At 43.4% G+C, this 13,772-nt stretch overlaps 1 long non-coding RNA gene across 1 annotated transcript in view; it reads right to left on the bottom strand.

The window, feature by feature from the left end:
- Positions 1–13,101, bottom strand: part of LOC133152279 (uncharacterized) — a 43,735-nt gene extending 30,634 nt beyond the window's left edge. Inside the window, exon 1 of the long non-coding RNA XR_009714103.1 lies at positions 12,959–13,101. This is a non-coding gene — a long non-coding RNA (uncharacterized LOC133152279). The remainder of the gene's footprint in view (positions 1–12,958) is intronic.
- Positions 13,102–13,772: the final 671 nt, after the last annotated feature.

Consider the following 13,772-nt stretch of genomic DNA (forward strand, 5'->3'; position numbering starts at 1 on the left):
GTTTCTCCCATACAGAGCCGCCTCTTTCCCGTGCGCGCACGGAGCGCGGTGGTGCGTTATGGGCAGTCGGAGAAATCAACGCCAACAAAAAAAATTACATCCAGCCTAGTTAAGACCATACCAAAGACTATAAAAATGGGACCCATTGCCTCCCTGCGTGTGTGACGATCATTGGGACTTAAAAAAAAAAAAAAAAAAAAAAAAAAAATTTTTTAAATTCATAAAAATTGGGTGCGTATTATTCATGGGTACAGGCTTTTTTCCAGCATCAGCATGCCATTTTTAGGGTGCGTATTATACATGGGGGCGCACTATACACGGAAAAAACGGTAATAATATATTCGGCAACATATTTTTTTATAGGGTAGAAAACAGTAGGAAAATTAATTTTTAGGACTGGGAAAACCCATGAACGATAATTACTTTGGTATGCTAATTCTTATTTTCCCTTCGCACACAGTATGTTACTACCGAAGTTACACCTATAGTTATAAGCCTAAACTTTATTATTTTTCAAATAACATAAAGGTAACATTTTATTATTATTATTTTCATACCCCAAGAATCTCCCTTTTGGCAATTGCACGGCTCTGTCTTGGCACTTTCGAGGGTGGGTGGGTGAACTCGGGGGGGCTCCGTTGTCTCTATTATGCTTATATGTGAAGTATTGGAGACAAAACACCAGGAAATTGTATGGATCTTCGCGCTATAATGGGGGGGGTCCTATCATCTACGTCACGGTACCATGTGATCCAGAATGGCGCGGTTCATGACAGGGGCAGGAAAGATCGAGAAATACACACAAATTGACTGTGTTTGGCTCACGAATGCAATTTTATTTAAAATGCTATAATATTATTGGGATACAGGTGAATATAATCGAACATTCTGAGTGGTTTTTAAAACATGTTAAAGGTGCCTTTACATACGCTTTAAGAGCGTCTTTGTGTTTTAGGATGGCTTTACTGGTCCCACTTGCTTTCTTTGGGGGCATGATTAGGGGTTAATACAATCCTCAAAGGAACGAAAATACAATAACAAACGGAGTCAGTCGGCCTCCGCGCCGCGCGGTCGGGTTTTCTCGGGTCCTTTCGGCTCATCTCGCGAGGTTCGACCTCCAAATTTTGTTCGACAACCGAAAGAAAAAAATCTCGAATTCTTCTTTCGAATTCCGATTTGTTCGAGAACCGGGACGTTCGAAAATCGAGGTTTGACCGTATTATTATGATTATTATTATTATTATTTTAATAAACATTTATGTTAAAACTTGTCTGGTGATTTATTCCTTGTTTTTATATTCGCCAATCAAAACATAGAAATCATACATTTGGTTAACTGCTTTATTTGACAATATGTGTTTTACATTGTTATATAAGTTGGCTTCCCCAAAAATAATAAATGTCGGCATAACGGTTTTTTTTTCAACCTTTTATTCAAACACAAACACATTCGGTATAATAACACCATCAACTACATCCCAACAAATTCAAAATTATTACAAAATCTCACTGATTCTTTTTGTTGTTTATCTTCACACATTGTGAATAAAGCAAAGAGTTTGATGCCAACTAAGAAGAATGTTGGACACAGAGAAATTTCTATAACTTTGCTGTTGTTAAAAATAGCAATTCTCTGTCCTAAAGTGAATCGCTGATGGTATCGGGTTACACTCGCCCGACTTGTGTGCCGACACCGTGGGATCGATTCCAGCTCAGTGGTGATGAGCATGTGGGTGTGATTGGCTGTTTGTCTCTATAGGTTGCCTGCAACTAGTTGGTGACTAGTTCAGGGTGTAGAACAGGAAAATCAGTGTTGTGGATGGATGGATGGATGGATGGATGGATGGATGGATGGATGGATGGATGGATGGATGGATGGATGGATGGATGGATGGATGGATGGATGGATGGATGGATGGATGGATGTCTTAAGGGTTTCTCTTGATCTCATTTTCACTCTCACTTGAACTTGGACAATTGTGACTTGGAGTTGGACTTTTGTGTCTCTAACTTGACTTATACTCGATAAAGATGGACTGGATGACAGTCCTGCCACCATGCAAATTAATTTTCAACAACATATAACAATAATTATTGCAAACGCTTACATTAAGATTTACCCCACTGGCCTTTTGATATACTATGTACACATTAATCTAGGGTGACCAGACGTCCTCTTTTTCCCGAACATGTCCTACTTTTGAGCCCCCAAAAAAACATCCGGGGTGAATTTAGAAAAATCGTCCGGGATTTTGTTGGACTGCCTCAAACATCATACATGGACGGTATATTGTCAATAGAATTGCCACTCCGTTCCATTTGACTCAATTCCAGGTTTTTCTGTATCGTTCGCAAATAAGTCACGCCCTTCTCCTCAAATCTAGTCATTTTGCTACAAAGTAGGGTGGGCTGGCCAGTCTACACTGAGTGTTTACAAGCAATGCCGAACCAAAAATGCACAGTCACAGAGGAGTTGAATAAAAACATTCCCGTGCTTTCGCCAGGGTCATGATCTTTATGAAGCGGAGTGCTTGACATGCAAGGCATACAATTACTTACTTAGACTTAGACTTAGACAGACTTTATTGTCATTTTGTAAACACTCAGTGAACACAAAACGAAATTACGTTGCATACGGCTCTCAACAAAGGAATGACATTTCGGCTGGATAAAAAGTGACATTTCTATATAAATATGAAATAAGATAAGATAAATAAGATAAATATAAAGTGCCGCAATGAAGGAAACAAAAACTATTTACAAAGTGCGCAGGGGAATGATGATGTACTCGGCAGAGTCGGAGCAACTGACCGCCACAGTACGCTCCCAGGCGTCATGGCTCGCCCAACACCAGGAGCAAGTGGAGGCTCTGGGTCTTGGAGTCCAAGGGCTCGCAAAGAGCCAGGAAGAAATCCCGCTGTGGCGCCGTGGTGGCCACTCAGGTGGGACTGCTGAGCAAGCAGATGCAGGAAAATCTCTCGCTTCTGACCGCGGGATCAGCGGCGACGCCCAGTCCACCAGCTGCCTCCCCTGTTGCCCGTCCTGCTGTCGCTCCTATTGCCAACTGCCGTTGGCGCCAGACTGGCTCCTCCGGAACGGTACTCCGGAGAACCCAGGCTTAGTAGAGCTTTCATCACAGAGTGTGAAATGCAGTTTGAGCGGTCCCCAGGCGAATTCCCCACGGAACGCTCCCGGGTGGCCTTTATGGTCTTTTCCCTAACGGGAGGGGCCCGGGCGTGGGCGACCGCCGAATGGGCTAGGGATTCTGCCACTTGTCATTCCCTCCCCACCTTCATCGAGGCCCTCCGCATGGTGTTCGACCCAATCTCCTCAGACCGAGAGAAGGCTATGCCGGCTGACCCAGGGTCGGGAGACTGTCGCGGACCACGCGATCCCCTTCCGCACTCTGGCCGCGAAATGCGGGTGGGCCTCGAGGGCCCTGTATGACGTCTTTCTCAGGGGCCTTTCAGGACCCATACAGGACCAGGTCATCCCCCTCGACCTCCCCACAGACCTCGACGCTCTCATCGCGCTGGCTACTTGCACGGACAATTGACTGCAGGAATGGAAGAAGCAGCGCGCATGCAGGAACACACCTGCCTTCTCCCCCACATCAGTGGCCGGGTCTTCGCCCCTCGAGGCACACCGCCTCACGCCGAACATGGCTCCGCTCCCTCCTGGGATCGAACCCATGCAGTTGGGCAGAGCAATGTTGACCGAGGAGGAAAGGCAGCGCCGACGCCAGGAGGGTAGATGCTATTATTGCGGTGCGCAAGGACAGATCCTCCCCTCCTGGCCGGTGAGGAAAGGCCTGATGGTGAGTACCTTTTCTAATAATAATAATTCATTCAATTTATATAGCGCTTTTCAATAACCCAAAGACGCTTTACATGGAATAAAAAAAAGAGTGGAGGGGGGTGGGTGGGGGGTAGAGACAGTAGGTTATAGTTAACAGGACATCGGTCAGCAGTGCGAAGGAGATAGATGGAGGAGCAGGAGGGGCGGGAGCGGAGGTTGTTGAGGTTGCCAGTACGGGAGGTGGGGGTGACGGGGGGTTGGTAGTCCAGAAAGAGGAGATGGGTGGCCCATCGGGGAAATGCCGGTCAGATGTAGCGGCGACGGCAAAGGATCCCAGCCTCGTGTGAAAGCAGCAGTGGACCAGGTGGTGATGCCGGTCGACCTCGACTGCACCCGCTCAAACAGCAGGCCCCAACGCACCACGGCGGCACACAGCAGAGCCACGGTTGGCGAGCCCACAGGGAGTGGAGCCCGTCCTCCGAGGACGCCGGACGGAAGGCCAGAGAGCCGGGCCAAAGCTGCCGTCCAGTCCACAGCAGGCGGCCACAGGCTCCGAGTCGGGAGGCAGGAGGGTCCGGTGGTGGTTTTGGCCAGTTGGCTGTTGGCTAGCTGGCTAATGTAGTTGGTAGTCCGAGGGAGAGGAAACAGATAGGTGAGAGCGGAGCTGCGGGGATGCAAGGTGAACGGAAGACAACACGAGAAAAATAAAAGAAGAGACGGGTGCACTGAAAACGGGAAAACGAAAAACAAGTAACGGACACGGTCCAGGACAGAAGCGGCAGTCAACAAATCTGACGCCAGCGTGTTCTAACCCGGAAGACAACAGACGGTGGGGGAGGAGGGAGTGAGTTTAGGTCTTTTCTGTTGCCCATCAGAAGGTTCGGGGCCTACCCATCGGCACAATTACCTGCTTAGGAAAAGACACTAAACTTGGGGTGCTAATAGACTCTGGGGCCGATGAGAGTTTGGTCAACTGGGCGTTTGCTCGAAGATTAGGGGTCAAGACTGAACTGCTAGACACGACAGTGAAAGCCAAGACGCTCAATGGAAAAGCGCTTTTTGATATTACTCACGTAACCGAACCCGTCTCTCTGTCTTTTGGCAACCATCATGAGAAAGTAAGATTGCATGTCGTAACCTCCCCCATGAACCCTCTTATTCTCGGGTATCCAGGGCTAAAACGCTAAACATGGTTCTGACCCTGTCTCTGTTTCTCCTGCCTAGACCCAGAAACCCCAGGTCTGACCGGGGTTCCCGTGTGGTATCACCAACTCGCAGAGGTATTCAGTAAAGTAAAGGCTACCTCTCTACCGTCCCACCGTCCGTACGATTACGCCATTGAGCTCCTGCCCGGCTCTACCATACCCAAGGGAAGGCTTTATTCCCTTTCAGCACCCGAAAAGCAGGCCCTGACTGATTATATTGGCGGGTCTCTTAAAGCGTGTTTGTCTCCTGCGGGGGCCGGATTCTTTTTCGTGGGCAAGAAAGACGGTACCCTACGCCCTTACATAGACTACAGTCCCCTCAATCAGATCACTGTTAAGAACCAGTATCCCCTTCCACTCATGTCAACCGTATTTGATCAACTGCAACAAGCTCAGGTGTTCACCAAGCTAGATCTGCGCAACGCGTACCACCTAGTGCGCATCCGGGAAGGGGATGAATGGAAAACGGGATTTAACACTCCCAGAGGACACTACAAATACTTAGTAATGCCGTTTGGCCTCACCAATGCACCCGCCGTATTCCAGACCATGATTAATGATATACTGAGAGACTTTTTGGATCGTTTTGTTTATGTATATTTGGACGACATTCTGATCTATTCACCGGATTTGGAGACCCATGAGTCTCATGTTAAGATAGTATTGCAACGCCTCCTTTATCACCAACTTTATGTCAAAGCCGAAAAGAGCGAGTTCCACGCCAATACTGTATCTTTCCTTGGCTTCATCATAGCCCCTGGCAAAGTGCAGATGGACCCAGCAAAAGTAAGCGCGGTGACCAAATGGTCCGGTGAACAGACTGTTTGTTCCCACAAGGCTGCGCCCCCAGGTTGTCCATTGGGAACACACCTCCCGGCTCGCCTGTCATCCAGGTGTGCAAAGAACCCTGTATGTGGTTCGGCAGCGATTCTGGTGGCCATCCATGGGGGCAGACGTCAGTGAATACATTGGAGCCTGCTCCGTCTGTGCCCGGAACAAGAACTCCCACGGTGCCCGTGTGGGTCTGCTGCATCCCCTCCCCATTCGTTCTCGACCGTGGGCCGAGATCTCGGTGGACATTGTCACAGGGCTTCCTACGTCTAAAGGTAAAACGACTAAACTAACCGTGGTAGACAGATTCTCCAAGATGGCTCACTTCATTGCCCTGCCCAAGTTACTTTCGGCAAAGCAAACGGCAGAGGTCATGATGGATCCGATTTTTAGAATTCACGGATTCCCACGGGATATTGTCTCTGATAGTGGTCCCCGATTTATAACCAGGTTTTGGAAGGAGTTTTGCAAGCTCATAGGGGCTACCGTGAGCCTCACTTCGGGTTGTCACCCGGAGGCAAACGGACAGACGGAGCGCGTAAATCAGCAGCTGGAAACCGGTCTCCGTTGCCTAGTGGCCCAAAACCCCTCCTCATGGAGCAAGAACCTCACGTGGGTAGAATACGCCCACAATTCCCTGCCTACCACTGCTGCCGGGATGTCTCCCTTCATGTGCGTGTTTGGTTACCAGCCCCCGGTCTTCCCCGACAGTGAGCTGGAGGTGTTCGTTCCCTCGGCGCACGCCTTGGTGCGATGCTGTCATCGCATATGGTCGGCGGCACGGGCCACTCTGGTCCGCCAAGGGGACAGAGTCAAGAGGATGGCTGACCGCAGGCGGCGACCGGCACCCATCTACTGGCAGGGCCAACGGGTCTGGCTGTCCACAAAAGACCTTCCCCTCCGGGTGGAATCCAGAAAGCTGGCACCCCGTTTTGTTGGTCCGTTTCCCATCTCCAAGGTCGTCAACCCAGCCGCTGTGCGTCTTCACCTGCCCAGGTCCCTTTCCGTTCATCCCACCTTTCATGTCGGGAAGGTCAAACCGGCCAAGGACAGTGGGATGGTGCCAGGCCCCATGCTGTCTCCGGCTCCGCGAACAGTGGGGGGAGGGCAGGCTTACACAGTCAAGAAGCTATTATCGGTGCGCAGGCTGGCAATTCCTGGTGGACTGGGAGAGTTACGGACCAGAGGAGCGGCAATGGGTGCCGGCGAGTTTTATCTTAGACCCTGACCTGTTTACTGACTTTTATGCGGCTCACCCTGATGCTACTGGTCCGTCCGGGATCCGGCCCTACTGGGGGGGTTATGTCATGCCGTCATGTTTTGTGGGTTATTGTTGTCTTGTCCTGTTTGTCGTATTGTCACTTCCTGTTTTATTTTGATAACTCTCCTCTCGTTTCAGTTTGTGGGTCCTTCCTCTGTGCGTCAGTCTACTTGTATTCCCTGATCCCAATTGTGTGTTGTGTTGTCAGAGTATTCCCCTTGTCTTGTGCCAGTGCATCTTGTCCCGTCCAGAGCACCAGCGATCGCGTGAGTTAAAGAGACCCTTTAGAGAACCTAGTTTGTGAAGAGACCTTTTTTGTCAAGCTTAAGCTCTGTGTTTTTCAGTTTTTGTTTTTTGCCACCGTGTTTTCCTTCTTTTGAGGCGCTTTTGGTTTTTTGCTGACTCCAACCTGTCAGAATAAATTCCTTTTTTGTTGGCACTCTGCATCCGAGTCCTCTACTTGATCCAAGTCTGACAGGGGGGTTAAGAAATTTGAAGAAGGTCACTGGAGTGCTCTGGCTATGTGATTGGAGCCATTCTTGCAGGCTCACGAGTGTTGATTGAAGGAAGGTTTCCAACAGCAGCCCAAGGACAAATTTTACAAGTCTCAGCAAAATCAAAAGACCTTCAGCCATGGATACACTTAGGCCATCAAGGTACTCCTTATGGGATAGAATGGTAGGATGACCAATAGACAAAGTGACAGAAACCCATGCCGCTAAACATGCTGGAGGAATGAAGATAAGTCAAAGTCTCCTTTATTGTTTCGTTTCGTTTCATTTATTTATTTCAAACATGTGAAAAAAGAATAAGCTTATTGTACACAATAAAAAGACATGACAAAATACATGCATATACATATATACACATACAGACATACCTACATTCATACATATACATATATATATATACATATAAAAATCTACATATGCATATATACTAGGGGTGTAACGATTCATCGATACACATTCGATATAATGCTCTACGATTTACTGGCATCGATGCTAAACGTAAACATCGATTTATATCGCCGTGTTTGACCTCGGACATTAGACGCGACTTTATTTTGAAATCCAGTTCATTGTTGCTCGCTTCCTCTTTCCGGGAGCAGTGCGCGCGGCGTTGTTGTTTTGTGAGCAGAGCAGGCACGTGAAAGGGGAGTCGACAACTAGTACGCGGCTCCTGGGCTGGTGCTATGGCTAGTGTCCAAAAAGACGAGGAAATTTGCTCCCCTTTAGGCTTCAAGTCATTCGTTTGGATGCACTTTGGATTGCAAAGAAAAGATGGCTCAACGGACAAGACACGTGCAGTTTAATCCTGCCATGCGGTGATCAAATATTCAGGCAACACAAATCTCGCCGCACATTTAAAGAAAAAACACGACATCAAAGTTCAGTGTTAAAATAAGCACTTTGTATACTACAATACTCTTGTAATTTCCTAAATAAAGAGTTTGCAGTACCTTGTTGATTTTGCGTATGAATTGTTATAAATCAGGATATTGTTCTATATTTTTTATTAAAAAAAACAAAAATCGATCGTAGAGCACTATATCGCGATATATCGTGAATGAACCGCAGCAGGCTTTAAGATATCGGCAAATATCGTATCGTAGTTCTTTGTATCGATATTATATCGTATCGTGACAAAACCCGCGATTTACACCCCTAATATATACACATACACATTCACATACCCATACACACAAACTACAAGCGTAGCAATAAAGATATAGCCGCAAAAGAACCATAAATCACATTCACATGTCTGAAAAGGAGTAGGAAGAAGTATAATTTATTTAATCCCACCCCCTATTTAATAATCCCTAAATACCCAGCCATAAATCATTTTGCCTCAGTTATCCCAACAAAGTACTAAATTACTAAATTATCTCCCACCTGCTGCTCGCTAGACACTAAACATGTACCTAGACACTATTAATACATACGTATATTTCACACACAGACACTTAACATACATACATACCTCAAATACAACACAAAGATACCTGAATGGTAGAAATAACCAAAATAAAACCAAAAAATAAAAAGAGCCTGAACAAAACAATGACAAACAGACAAACAAAACCAACAAAGAAACGTAAATCAATAATTACTAAGCACCCCCTGGTACTCATACACCCTCATTTCTGTACCTTGTAAAAATAATTTCTTCTTTATATCTTTTTTTAAACTGATAGATGTTTGAACATTCCCTGAGCGTTTCCTCCAAAGTATTCCATAACTTAACTCCACATATTGAAATAGAAAATGTTTTTTTTGTTGTACGTGCCTTCCTTATCCTGTAATTAAATGTCCCCCTTAAATTATAACCCCCTTCCCTCCCAATGAAAAGATTCTGAATATTAGTTGGCAACAGATTATTTTTTGCTTTGAAAAGTATTTGTGCTGTCCGGAATTCCACTATATCTTTGAGTTTGATGAGTTTTGACTCTAAGAATAATGAATTTGTATGATCCCTGTATCCTGCCCCATGAATGATCCGTATTGCTTTTTTTTGTAAAATAATAAGTGGATATATTGTGCTTATATAATTATTACCCCAGATTTCTACACAATACATGAAATATGGAAGAACTAGTGTATTATAAAGGATGCGAAGTGTTGTATGATCCAGAGCCTGTTTTGTTCTATTTAATACTGCGATGCACCTTGAGGTTTTAGTTTGTAGATGTTTAACTTGTGCTTTCCAACTGATCTTATCATCTATTATCACCCCTAAAAATTTAATCTCATTCACTCTTTCAATAATAACCCCATCCAGCTTTATCTCTATTTTCAAATTAGTTCTGTGATTACCAAAAAGTATTACTCTTGTTTTGCTTAGGTTTAAGGATAATTTATTGCTGTCCAACCATACCTTTAATTTGCTTAATTCATTATTTATTAGTGTTGTTAAGGTGTGTAAATCACTACCAGAACAAAAAATATTTGTGTCATCTGCAAACAAAACCATCTTCAAAATATGTGATACCTTGCATATATCATTTATATATAATATAAAAAGTTTAGGGCCCAACACTGACCCCTGAGAGACGCCACAACTAATGTCTAAACACGTTGAACAAGTGTCACCCAACTTCACAAACTGCTTCCTTTTTGTTAAATAGCTCTTGATCCATTCTAATGGTTTCCCCTGATGCCATACCGATGTAATTTATTGAATAATATTTCATGATTTATTGTGTCAAATGCCTTTCTTAGATCAATGAATATCCCAACTGTATATTGTTTTAGGTCTATTGCGTTAGTAATTTCCTCCACTGAGTCAATTGGTGCCAGTGATGTTGCTCTGTTGGATCTAAATCCATATTGACTTTCAGTGAGTACTTTATATTTATCTATAAATTTGTCCAGTCAGTTATTGAAAGGTTTTTCCAGTATTTTAGAAAATTGTGATAGTAATGATACAGGTCTGTAGTTTGTGAAGTGGTGTTTGTTCCCGGTTTTATACAAAGGTATGATTTTTGCTATTTTCATTTTATCTGGAAATATACCGGTCTGAAATGATAGGTTACAGATGTATGTTAATGGTTTAGAGATCCCCTCAATCACTCGTTTTACGATAATCATGTCAATGTCATCACAGTCTTTGGACGTCTTGTTTGTGCATTGGGAAACTATCTTTATAATTTCTTTCTCATCCGCTGCTTTGAGGAACATTGAGCTCAGATTCCTATCTATTAGACTATTACATTGGTCCTCAGTTGTTACTGAATCTGGGATTTGTTTGGCCAGCTCAGGTCCCGTATTTACAAAGAATGTATTGAAGTTTTCAGCCACTTCTTGCATATCATACTTCTCAGTATTCCTGATAATAAAATATTCATTCATTAATTTTTTTAGAGCCATTTTTTATTACAGTATTCATTATATTCCATATTTCTTTGGTGTTGTTTTTATTATCATTTATTATCTTACTATAGTATTCTTTTCTAGCAGCTCTTTTAATATTAGTTAGTTTATTCTTATATTGTTTATATTTATTTTCTGCCTCTTTAGTTCTTTGTCTTATAAATTCTCTGGAAAGTGTATTTTTCTTTTTACAGGCATTTTGTAAGCCCTTTGTGATCCAGGGATGATCTACATACTTTAGTTTCCTATTATTTACTTTTACAGGGCAGTATTTGTCATATAACCTTTTGAATTTTTTTAAGAATTCCTCATATGCACAGTTAATATTATTTTCATTGTATATAATATCCCAGTTTTGTGACATTAAACCATTTTTAAATGCGTTTATTGTTTCTTCTGTTTTAATTCTTCTGTATTCCTGTTTTTTGGCTAGTTGGATAGTTTTATAGTTGTCATCAAAAACCATAAAAACTGGCAAATGGTCACTGATGTCGCTGACTAATAACCCACTTATGGTGTTGTTTAAAATGTCATTTGTGAATATATTATCAATAAGAGTGGCACAGTGAGAAGTTATTCTGGTTGGTCTAGTGACTTTTGGATACAAGTTCATGCTATATATTGTGTTAACAAAGTGTTCGGTCAGTTTGTGCTTGTTTGGATTGAGTAAATCAATGTTGAAGTCTCCACAGATGAAAATTGTTTTGCAACTGACCTTTGAAAACACCTCCTCCATCCATTCTGTGAACAGTTCAATGCTAGAACCTGGTGTCCGATATATACAGCTAATGATTACATTTTTCTTTTTTTCCTTAAGTATTTCAATTGTTATGCATTCCAATATGTTGTTAACTACCATTGACATATCCTGTATCACCCTGACGTTTAATGTCTTTTCCACATAGATCGCAACTCCTCCTCCACCTTTGTTTTGTCGATCTATGTGTATAAAGTCATATCCCTCCAGCTCAAAGTCCGCCCCTTTTACTGTGTTGATCCATGTTTCCGTTATTGCAATAATGTTGAATGGGCGAGTAAACTGATGAAGATAATCCTTAATGTTTGTAAAGTTGGCATACAGACTCCTACTGTTAATATGTATAATAGACAGTCTGCTATCTGTATTGATTCTATTAAATTCTTCATTAGTATAATAACTGCAGTTATTGTTGATTGAGTTAAAGAAGTTGTTATCCGGGTCTATATCATGCTCCATATCCAGTGAACTGTGGTCAGTGTATTGAAATGATTGGAGTTCCAGTTTGTCGTGTTCACTAATCCTCTGAGTTATGTTACTGTTGTCTTCAGGTGTAGATGCTTGATTTCTTTCGATGTGTGTCATGGTTGTGAGTAGAGTTTACCTTACAGTCCTGCATGATGATCATTGGTATTGTCAAACGTGCACTTTTTATCGAAGTGCCTCCGGCTCCCCAGTAACGGGTTCAATAAGCCGGGGCGGAGGGACTCGTCCGTAGCTGACCACCCGAGTTAAATTAATTCTACCAGAATCAATGTAATTTCTATACGACGCCAACCCCTTTCAAGTCATCCGACGCGCAAGCCGAGTAACTCAATTCGAGACAAGTCGCCGGTATGACCGCGCCGTAATGATGGCTCCCTCCTGTTGTTTGATGCTGGTATTACGTTATGGATATTTTTTAGATGCCTTTGTTAAGACCTCAAGGATTCGTTAATTCACTAGAGCGCCCTCGCCCTAGCTGAGCTCAAGATAACTACTTCGAACCAGATCTGACAATTCCTGATGTTAAGGATTAAAGCTGTCTTCACTTTAAAAAGAATTGAACGGATTTAAAGAATGACTATGATAGGGAAATAAAGACATTTTAAAGTTGTAATTACCGCATATACAACCATGCTCGACATAGTTAATACGAAATAATCGATACCGAATTAAGGCTCAAGAAGAGATTTAATGAATAAGCAAGAAAAAGAATTGCAAGTCGAAAAAACAAAATAACAAGACTCACCCAGACAGAACAAGAGAGGAGACTAAAGGTCTAAAATCCTATTTGGTTGAACAAGTCGAGTGATCGGCTCTCCTTTGTTCCAAAATCCGAATTCTGTTTAAAAAAGAGGAAAGGTCTGGCCATGAGGAGAAAGTAAAAGTGGCTACTTCCCCTTTCCGCCAGGATCTGCTCTCTCCTCTGCTTTCCTCAAAGCTTAAAATTTGACAAAGTCCAATTCGAAGATTCTGGAAATTCATCTTAGTAGATTTTGGTTCAATCTCAAAAAGAATGCAAAATCCATCTTCGTTCTTTTACTCCGGGCAGCGTCACGGCCATCGCCCTGACTAGGAAGAAGCGCGCCCGCTCTGTGTCCGGGCAACCTATTTATAGCCTTCTGGTATTACCTCATTGGAATGACATCATCAGGTACGTCACGTGGCCTCCCTGGAAGTTTCTAGAAGTTTCGAGAATGTTCCTTAGCTGATGCCTGTCCAGGCCGGCTAGAAACCACTGGTTGTCTTGGCAACCTTGCTTCAAGCAGCAATCACCGGAAACAGGTGTTTCCTGTTTTGCTCGCTCTTTACTTCTAGTATCAGCCCTTAAGTCTCCTCTCAACTTAATGCCTTCAGGTATGGATGGAACACCAATGTTAAATACAGGTTGGACAAAACATTGCAACATGAATCACATATATCTTGTCTAATAAAGATCAATCTCAACACATAATAGTACTTAACACAATAATGGGTTCTTCCAACCTAAACACATATATTGATATTGCTCAAGCTGTTGCATCTTAAAATTATGGCATAGCAGATTCATATTCCAAAATTGT

This window comes from Syngnathus typhle, linkage group LG1, assembly GCF_033458585.1.
Source record: "Syngnathus typhle isolate RoL2023-S1 ecotype Sweden linkage group LG1, RoL_Styp_1.0, whole genome shotgun sequence".
NCBI classification, from domain to species: domain Eukaryota; kingdom Metazoa; phylum Chordata; class Actinopteri; order Syngnathiformes; family Syngnathidae; genus Syngnathus; species Syngnathus typhle.